The sequence below is a fragment of the Cryptomeria japonica genome, chromosome 4 (assembly GCF_030272615.1).
Source record: "Cryptomeria japonica chromosome 4, Sugi_1.0, whole genome shotgun sequence".
In the NCBI taxonomy this organism is placed as follows: domain Eukaryota; kingdom Viridiplantae; phylum Streptophyta; class Pinopsida; order Cupressales; family Cupressaceae; genus Cryptomeria; species Cryptomeria japonica.
This window is the reverse complement of record NC_081408.1, coordinates 283,097,172-283,108,411: the sequence shown is the minus strand read 5'-3', so window position 1 is coordinate 283,108,411 and position 11,240 is coordinate 283,097,172.

The following is an 11,240-nucleotide window of genomic DNA, read 5'->3' as shown; positions in this document are numbered from 1 at the left end:
AACATGTAGCTCTAATCGAGCAACCTTTATTATTGTAGTAGTGAAGTTGTGGGTGCCGTCCCCACCATAGTTTTTCTCTCTAACCAAGAGTTTCTGCCTAACCAAAATATATGTGTCATGGAGTGAATCATGTATGATTGTTATCTATTTGTTTTAGCTTTATATTATGTTACTGCACTATTCAGTTTATGTATAATAGTAAAGTTATTGTTGAAGAAAATTTTTGGAGTATTGATTCACCCCTCCCCTCTCAGTACATTAGCTTTCCATATTGGGCCTAACAATTGGTATCAGAGATTCAATCTTGGAAAAAGGTTTAACTACCTAAAGAGAAAGATCTTACCAATGGAAGGCTATAAACAATCTCAGAGGATTGTGTATTTGCAAGAAGAGCTGGATCATGCTAATCAAGTGATTGCAGACATGCCAAGACAAATGCAAAAATCTCTAAAAGTGACAAGAAGATTATCTGATGATTTGCAAGACTCTCAAGAGTTAGTGGAACAAATTGAGACATCATCTGAGAACAATATGTCTGAAGAGACTGAAGAATTGATTGGAGCATTGAAAGAAAAGAACAAAGCATTGGCTGATCAACTAAAAGCAATGAAAAGAGAACATGAACATTTAAGCACACAGATGACTAAAAATCTTGATGCATAGAGGATAGCTGAGGATAAAGTAAGAGATCTAGAAAGAGAAAAACAACAACTTGAAGTCTTAGTATCTGATAAGAATGATGAAATCACAAGGATGACTGGAATTCAACAAAACCTGTCAGATCAACTAGGTTATGCACATCATGAAGCAAATCTGAAAGATGATGAGAATCAAGCATTGAAACTTGAAGTATCAAGGTTGACCAATGAACTTGAAATAGAGAAGAAATCCAAAGAAACACTGAAGAAGAGTTATGAAGCATCAAAGATGTTGGATGAGCAACTGAACACAAGAAGACCCAACAAAGATGTAGGACTCAGTTAAAAAGGAAAAGACTCTACCGAGAAGGGAATCCATACTACCGAGAGAGGAGAATCATCAAAGCAAGCTGGAATCAAGAAGAATGTAAAAAGAAAGAAGCCTCTTTGCAGATACTATGGAAATCAAGGTCATATTGCTAACATATGCCAAATCAGAAAAGGTAAGCAACCAAATGTCACTAAGTCCAATGGTTATTGTTACAATTGCAATAGATATGGTCATGCATCTAATCAGTGTAGGACAAAGTTTGTTAACAATTATCAGAAGGCAAAATTCAAAGGGTTTTGTAAAAACTATAATAGATATGGACACAGTACCGAGAAGTGTTGGTTTAAGCAAAAGAACTATATGTGGTCTGCACACCGAGCAAATGCTAGAGGTTACCGAACTCACACAAATCCTTACCGATAGTATTCTGTAGTACCATGGGATTACAATACAAGGATATGGTGTGAATGTTGTGAAAGATATGGACATATAAGTGCTAATTTCTTTATAAGGTTTGGGATGAACAACCGAAGATCATGGAGAAATCCTGGTATGGCATGTTTTCATTGTCACAAAGTTGGACACTTGGCTAGAGATTGCAGAGATCAACCTAGAAAAGACACTCAGGAAATAAAAGAAAAATTAAAGATGATTTGGAAAAAGAAGGAAATTGTGTCAAATGAAGAAAGCACCTTACCTACCGAGTTAGGTGCACCTATTCCAAATTAATCAGTAAAGGTATCAAGGGACTGCATTCTCTCAAGGTTAAATCTTAATAGTTCCTACTTTATTATGTACTTAATTCAAAATCTGCATAATTAAAGATGTATTAGTAAGTTTGAAATTCTATCAAAGTCTTTTGGAGCACTTTACAGGAAACCTGTCACGTCGGTGAATACAGGAAACCTGTCAAGTCAGTAAATAAAGGAAGATTGGTTACTCGGTTAAAAAAAAAAGAATGAAAGTTTAATGGAATCGAGTGCATTTAATGTTTTTGACCTAACCCGTACGGAGCCCGATAAAATATTTTGTGTACTTGAAGCATTTTCACGATCACTTTTACTTACCAAGTTTTTGAGAGAGTAGAGCAAAGCGAATCCAAGGCGATCAAAACTCCAACAAAGAAAATTCAAGGTATTTACATCAGTCTCAATGCATTGTTAAGTTGGTTTACTGATCTTATCAAGTTGCTATTATCTGCTAAGTGTGAAGTGTCTGCCGTTTGAAAATCTTGAAACCCTAAGGATCTTTTGTTAGTTTTTATCTAAAATCTACAAATGGTACCTAAGATCCAAGATCCTATTATTGTCAAGAATGTTGAAAAGCCCTCACTAAAATACTCTTTGACTCCCAAAGTTGCATCTAAACCGGATGACAAAACTGCATTTTGACTCATCTCAAAAAGAGTGTTATTAGTCGAGGATGTGAGATTCTTCACCAAATGTCATGTTGAAGAACTCGATCATGTTGAAAGCAAAGAAACATATGATGAATTATGCACAGATGGTAAATTGAATAGCAAGTATGAGCACATTAAGATCAAGGGATTAACTGAAGCCCTAACCTATCCCTGTGTGTTCAAACCGTAGTGGGTCAAGTTTGTTCAGAGCAGAGTTAATGATGATTTCATGTGGTTAGAGGAGAAACCATTTAAGATTACAAAGGAAATCATTCATCTGATTACTGGTTACCCTATTTATGATCATGCCGGAGCCCAAAAGATGATGTCATAGAAGGAATTGAACAGTTTAATCAGAGTAGAATTAGATTGCAGAGGATTGAAATTGAACAATGTCACTGATGCAGAACTAAAATTTTCCATTAGAGTAATAGGTTACTGTTTCTTCCAATCAGAAAGGGAAAACAGTGTACCCTATGCAATAGTAGACCTAGCATACAAAATTGTGAAAAAGGGAATGAAAATTGATCTGTGTGAGGTGTTACTAAAAAACCTATTTTAGAATCTAAACACCATCAGGAAGCCAAAGAAGAACAACTCGGCTAATACACTAAAGTTTGGATCACTACTTGTATGCATGTTTTTCTATTTTCAAAAATTCTTTCCATCAGTCAATAAAGTTGTTTGGGAACTACACCGACCAATCACCCATTAGATCAATGACTTCATTAAGAAGTTAGGTGATAATTTCACTGATATTATGGATGATTACGTCAATAAGTTCCAAGAGAAAATGCACAACAGGTATAGAATTCCACCCCAACCAGTGGAGAAATACAAAAATGACATTTGTTTTGAGGTAGACATTGATTACTGTTATGTGAATGTTGTGGAACTGAGAACTCAATATTTGTCACCAATGGGTTACGAGATTGATTTTAAAAACACACAATAGCAAATTGATGCATTTCTTACATTACCAAGCATGCTACTGAGTTGAGGTATGGAACCTATGAAGAAGTAAAGGAAAAAGTAAAGATGAGCATTGTAGTACCCAAAGCTACAAGAAAGGCAACAAATATGATAAAGGCATTATTGGAGAAATTTGGAGAAGATTCTTCCTCCACATCTATCAAAACCACTTTAGCCATTACCGAAGACGAATCTGAAACCCAAGAGGTAGCTATAACATTGAGAACTAAATTGCCTAAGGGAAAAGTGTTGAAAAGAAAGAAACAAGATACATCAAAGGCCTCACCGACTCCACTAGCAAAGCGACCTAACACTAGACCATCTGCAGCTTTATCGAATAAGAAAAAAAAGAGTGTTATTGTTCCTAAGGTAACAAAAACTTACAAGAAAACTACTCGGAGACTCATTTTGGCAAAAGAGTCTAGTGACACTGAATTTGAGGATGCAAGCAAATTTCAGATTGTCAAGAGCAAGAAGGTAAATGTACATAGTGTGGAAAATTTATGTGCTAATCTGAAAGAAGATGGTGGATTTGGAGGATTTAGATATGTTAAGTATGAAACCAGAAATAATGATGAAAAGAGAAAAATTGAAGAAGCTGTCATCTGCACACTTCTAAATTCTAGTTGACTCCATTGGAACTATCTAAGTCACTTCCTTATGAATTATATTTACATATTTATAATAGGTGGAAGTATGAAATAGACTCAGAGAAATAGATCAGAGAAACAAGTCTGGTACATCTCTTTCTTGACATGTCAGTAGCTGAAATAAAGGAACATCTAAAAACCTACAACTCAAAGTTTCTCATCAAACAAAGAGCCTTAAAACTGATGAATGGGTTGTATATTGAATTAGAAAATGAGACAAAAACACAATGGTAGGAAATCTTTAAAATCAAGGATGCTGATGAGAAAGCTACAGTTGAAATTGTTGATGTCATCGAGCAAGATCCTAATGTTACCGAGCAAGACCCTGCTGACACCATTCAAATAGATGAAGATATCATGGATACAGAGGCACCAGAACAGGAAATGATAGAAGGCAATGCATATACAAAACCTGTATCCAGTGAATCAATCTTGGAACATGTTCAGCCTTATCCACCAGTCAATCAAACTATCTCAACTGAAGCCCCTCAAGATATGGATCAAGGCACCGAAGGTCACAAGTCTATAGCAGGAGAAGGTACTACTCAAGAACATACATCTCAAGCACCTTCTAGCATTGAAAATGTTGCAATTGAGACACCAAGTATCGAGACACCAAAGGACTCTACAGAGGCTAAAGAAATTGACCAAAGTGTTGCCTCCACCGAGCAACCTACCAAGGGTCATCAAGCCCCACAAGCCATTGTCCTAGTTCCATCAACGAAAGGTAAAGAAAAGAAGATGAAAAAGCATAGTTTTAAAGTTGATTTGTCAAAACCAATAGTGTTGCCCAGTATAGACATATCAAAATTAAAGGGGCAAGCACTCATTGATTTCGGTGAACTATGCAAAGCAAAAGATGAACAAGAGAAGCAAATGGTGATTCAGAACAAAAATAAAGTACTTCAGAAGGTGAAAGCACTCTTAATCGATATGCTACCTAAAGCTATAGTGTCAACAGATGCAGCCATCCACATTCAACTGGATGAACTCCTAACAAAGATAGAGACATCTGGAGTAGATGCATCGAAATATTTGAGCAAGCTAAAAGACAAAGAGCTCACTGCAAAAATGATAGAAGAGGTACAGAAAGCTATAGCTATTGGCAAAGTTAAACTTGTCAAATTTATTGCTGAGTTGACTCCTCAACTCAAGCACATTCACTATTTATTTCAAAAACTTTGTACATTTTCTTTATTCATTAAAGACATCAAAAATAAAACAATAGCAATTGAGAAAGAGATCACCGATCTCTCAAATAAGTTGACCACAGAGCCAAATTCAGTTCAGAATTTCTATACAAAGCTACAACGGCTCATGGCTCAACAATTGGACCTTAGAAATGAAGAGCACAAGATCGGGATGGACATAGTGACACTTTAGACATTATTCCTTCCTCATCTTTCAACCATCCAAGAACAGATCAATCAAGCCACATACTTGTCTACTACACTAGAGGGAAGCACTCTAGATGGCTTAATATCATTATTGGCTGACATTCAAGCCCAGAATTCTTTAATGGACAATGTAAAGGATGCACTCTTTGTCACTCTCACTGAAGCACAGACAAACTACAAATCCATTTTTGACCAGTTGCCACCACCGAATGGTAGCTAAGTTTTAATGTTTGTCAAAAAGGGGGAGTAATATAGTATTAGAGGAGTGGTATAGTATCAAGCAAAAGGAGTGTAGTATATAGGGGGAGTATACCGAGCAGAGTGAGCAGAGTATCCAAGTGCAGTGAACCGAGCAGTGAACAGAATAGTAAGCAAAGAATAAGTGCAACACACAAAACATTGATCACTGAGCATGTAAAATCAGAAGTTTTGTATAGTATATCGATAAGGGGAGTAGATCTGGATTTACTATTTCATTGACTATTGTATATACTGTCAATATAGTCAAATTTTGCAAGTATATAGATTATTGAGTTATAACTTCGAAAGTAGGCTTTGTCGAACATCTCAACTAATGTCAAAAGGGGAGATTGTTACTACTTATCAAGTTGCGATTAGTTTTATGTTCAAAGTTATTCTATATACTCTAGTTGGTTATATATTTAGTCGGTATGCACAGTCCAGTCAGTTATAGAAGAAAGCAGTCTCAGAGCGTAGCATACACCGAGTTGTCTATCGAGTATCATTTCATGTCTACCGAGCAGCAAAGATGACACACTAAGTTAATATACACTGAGTGAAACATGAACAAGGACATACATATGGAAACGTGTTACAAGATTGAGGAACATCTAACCGTTATCACATTGGAAATTGTACTTAAAGATTGTGTATGATTTTGAGGTCATCTAGCCAATGAAATATTTTACATCGTTATTCATTCAATAAAATATGTTTGTAAGATCGAAGAAATGAATTGATCACCAACATAAGAGATCTATTTATACAACATGGATTAAGATCAGAAATATACATGTAGCATGACAAAAAGGAAGATAAAAAAATATATGAAGCAAGACATGTGAAAGCATTAATTGTTATGACTGTTACAGAGACACAGAGGTCACCGAGAAGGATTTAAGAGAACAGTCAAAGAACACAGAAAAAAGAAGGGTTTACTGAGTTACTATATGGGTTACCGAGGTATGATATAAGCAAGATAATCTTATTCTGAGCACATAGAATCTGCTATAACATTTCAGATGTAAAGTTGCAGATATTTGGAATGATTTTATTGTAATATTTTGAAGTTGTAAGAGAAACCTTTAACAGGGTAAAAGACTCTATTCAAGTCTATAAATTGTAAAGTCTCTAACAAGGTGCAGTATTTAGATTAAGTGTTGTAAAATCCTTTAGCAAGGTAGATCTAACAGATCTTGATACTCCTAATAGGGTAAGCTATCAGAAATAGCTAAACATGGAGCTCTAACCGTGCAACCTTTATTATTGTAGTAGTGAAGTTGTGGGTGCCATCCCCACTGCAGTTTTTCTCTCTAACCAAGAGTTTCTGCATAACCAAAATATATGTGTTATGGAGTGAATCATGTATGATTGTTATGTATTTGTTTTAGCTTTATATTATGTTACTGCACTATTCAGTTTATGCATAACAATAAAGTTATTGTTGAAGAAAGGTTTTGGAGTACTGAGTCACCCCTCCCCTCTCAGTACATTAGCTTTCCATATTGGGCCTAACAAAAATAGTGTTGATGCATGAAATTGAAGCTGAAAGATGTTGGATTACTGATAGCATGGAGTTTATGCAAACTAGAAGGTTTTCTTCTAATATTCCTCATAACGAAAGGAGATTTTATGGCTTGCAAAATAGTGGTTATCGATTGGTTGAAGGAATTTTGTTTGAAAGAAACTTTGACAGAGTACTCCTCCATTGTGTAGATAAATCACAAGATGAAAGAATCTTGCATGAGTTTCACAATGGCCCCACAGGAGATCATTTCTTAGCGTAGACAATATCTATTAAAATCACCCGAGAAGGCTATTTTTGGCCCTCATTATTCAATGATGAACATGCTATAGTCTATGAATGTAAAGAGTGTCAGTTTTATGTTGGTAAACATAAAAGTGTAGTCATGCCCCTGAAGCCTATAGTAATAGATGAACCTTTTGCCAATGAGGATTATACTTTATAGGAATGATCAATCTAGTAGCGTCTACTGGTCACAAGTGGATCATCACTACAATGGATTATTTTACTAGATGAATAGAGGAGGTCCCTTTAAGAAACACTATTAAGACCAAAATCTTAAGTCTCTTAGAAGAGATAGTGTAAAGGTTTAGCCCACCAAAAACCATAATTTTAGGTAATGCAAGAGCATTCATAGGGTCTCAGGTTACATAGTTCTCCCTCAACCATGACATTTATTTGAAAATATCTTCCAAATATTACCCACTAGGAAATGGTTTAGTCAAGTCGACAAATAACAATCTAATCAGACTCATCAAGAGGATTGGAGCTAAACATAAAAAGGAGTGGGACAAACATTTGAGGAGTGTGTTCTAGGTAGACTGCATAACTCCTTAGAAAATATTATAATATTCTCCATATGAACCTGTGTATAGAAAAGAAGCCCATTTCTCAATTACCTTATAAATTCCATCTCTATAGGTATTAAAATATTCAGAGTTGCAAGAGAATGAGCCCATAGAAGTAAGGCTAGTAGAGCTCTTGGAATTATAGGAAGAGAGAGAGGTTAGTGCAGGGGCACAAGCCTCAATTTCATAAATTATTGTTTTAACACTTCATGTTTTTGATAGAAAGGTGTTGGGAAGGATCAAAGAATCCTTTTTTTATGTTTTGTTTTTTAATAGGGTCCTAATTGTCCATTTTCTAAGGCCTAGTGGCCTAGGGTGCATTATAAATCCTATGGTCAACTATGGTCAAAGGGACTTAGGATGAGTAGAATTAGGGAGTCAAGGTTTTTCTAGTATATTTAGATCCATTTCAATGTGTTCAGGTCCCTAGGTTGATACTAAAATTAGTTTGAATGGCAAAATACAAAAATTGTCAAAAATTGACAAAGTTGTCAATTTGTAAAGCAACTTTTCAAAAAGTTGTTGTAATTGGTTTCCCAATGTTCATAATCATCTAAAATAATTTTTAACATGTTGGGAAAAATATAAAATTCCTCAAAAAACTCCTACGGGGTTTGTTGTGGGTGGAATTTGTAAACTTGATATTTGAAATCAATAAAAAACTGCATTTTTCCAGAAAATTTGTTGTTCTTTCAATTGGTACGGAATTTCAACGACCTCCAAACTGAAAAATTATTTGATGGAGAGTTAGAGGGGTTAAATACCTTTATTTTTAATCCAACCAAAGGTGTGGAGGTGGAGTATTGAGGGAGAAAAGTTGTAACAGATCCAAACAACCCGTGAAAGTGCCCTTTCCTAGGGTTTCAACTTCAATTTCCCATTTCTTCCAAATTCACCATGGGAAAATTCTAAAACTTGGTGAAATAGAGGATTTTGGAGTTTATTTTAATATAAAAAAGGTTTTAGATAGTTTGGGTGATATTTTGTTAAATTTGGCCAGGCATCTCTATGTGACTGGTTGTGGGAATTGAATAAAATTCATGAACAGTCCCCATAACTTTAGTTTTAATGCAAACCAAAATCTATAACTTGGTATTTGGTGATTATTTTGATACCCCAAGGTTCTCCAATAGTTAATTTTGTGGAGTTTCAGGTTTGGAGGGTAGTTCCTTTGTTAAGTGCTTAAATTAGCCCTTATTAGCCTAGATGAGGGTTTAATAGAAATGGTACTTGCAAGAGGTTCCAGAAGTTTTCCTTTGGTAAAAAGTGCTGCCCCAGGTTGGTGTTCAATAAAATAAAACAATATTGTTCTATACTTTGTATTTTTTGGGTGGGAAGCCAAAAAGTGAGTTTTGAAGGCTAATAGGTCTAAGGAGCCAATTTGCACTTTGCGAACTTTGGGAATTGAACAACCAAATTAGAGGGTTGTTTGGAATCATTTGAGTTTTTAGGAACCTATAAATCCTTTCTTGAGCCTTTTTTTCCCCATAAAACCATTTGGAGGGGTTGTGAGCAATTTGAGCCATTTTGAGCACTTTTGCCTATGGGGTTTGAAACCAATCCTTGCACATTGTCCCATTGTGGGGTTATGCGGATGTAAATTGGGTATATGGGATGTTTAATTGATACTCTTAAAGTTGTGAGGCTTGGTTTGATTGGATCCTTAAAAGGAGGGTTTGTTGTTTGGTTGAGCAAGTCGGTAACTTGGAGCATTTTCAAGTTGTTTGAACCATACCTCTACATCAATTGGTATTAGAGAAAGTGTGATCCTTAGGAGAAGGATTGTTTCCATTTATCTATGTTAGGGGAAGAATATAAGGGTGAGTTTTCCTCAAGGATGACTAATGCACAGATAGTGAAGTTTTTGAAGGATCAAAACTTGGTTCACAAGATTGATTCCTTCCAGAAGGAGGTTGATAGACTTAATGGGGAACTTCATAAGAAAAGTGGTGGAAACTCTTATGTTGTTGAAGAGTAGAGTGATGAGGAACTCATTGGGTAGAGTGATAAAAAATAAGTGCCTGTTGATCAGAGACTACTTGTGAAGACCCTGAAGGCAATGGAGAGAAGGACCATGGATGTTAGGTTGGACCTACCTTCCTATGATGGAAACTTGAATCTAGATGCTTTTGTGGATTGGATTGATGCCCTCACAAGATTATTTTAATGTGAAGACATACCTGAAAGTCAGAGAGTTAATATTGCTAAGTCCAAGTTGAAGGGATCAACCCTTACATGGTGGAATTTCACTCAAGATGATAGGGTTAAGGAGAAGAAGAATCTAGTGACCACTTGGAAGAAGATGGTTGCATTGATCAGAGATGCATATGTTCATGATGATTATGAAGTCTAACTTTATAAGAGGAGAATGAGTTAGAGACAAAAGGAGATGAGTGTCTCAGATTATACTCAAGAGTTCCATAAATTGGTGATGAAGTCCAATGTAGTGGAGCCTGAATGTGTGAAGCTTGCAAGATACTTGCAAGGGTTGAGAGTTACCATAAAAGATGAACTCAGTCTAAGCATCCCTCCCACAATCCAAAAATGTTTTCAACTTTCTTTGAAGGTTGAAGAAAAACTCAAGAGGAAGAGTGATCAAGGTGGAAGAGGGAGAGGGGGAAAAGACTTTGGAAATAGGGGTATAAATATGTCTCAAGGAAGAGGACAAGGTTCCAAAGACCTTGTTGAATCAAGTCAAGGGAATGAAAAAGGGGAAGGCAGATCTAGAGGATCTTTTAGAGGAAAGAGAGGAAAATTTAGAGGAAGAGGTGGTTGAAGAGGCCTAGAAGGCATAAAGTGTTATAGATGCCATCAAATGGGGCATGTTGCATCCAAATGTCTAGAGAAGGAAAACAAACAAGGTGAAAGGAGAGAAAATTTGGTGAGAGATGAAGACACACGTAGTGTTTACTCTCATAGATCCTTTTGTAGCCTGAACAAGGAGAGATCATGATGATGAGAAGGACATTGATCAAAGTACCTAGTCTACCAGAACCACCCCAAAGGAAGACACTCTTTAGGACTTCTTGTAGAAGTGGTGACAAAGTATGTAGTGTTGTGATTGATTCAGTGTCTACTGATAATTTGTTGTCCATTGAGGTAGTAGAGAAACTGAAATTGAAGAGGATTAAACATCCAAGACCCTACAAGGTATCATGGCTCACAAAGGGGCAGCATACCGTCATAAAAGAGCAAGCATGGGTGGAGTTTTCTATTGGCAAGTACAAGGACAAGGTACTT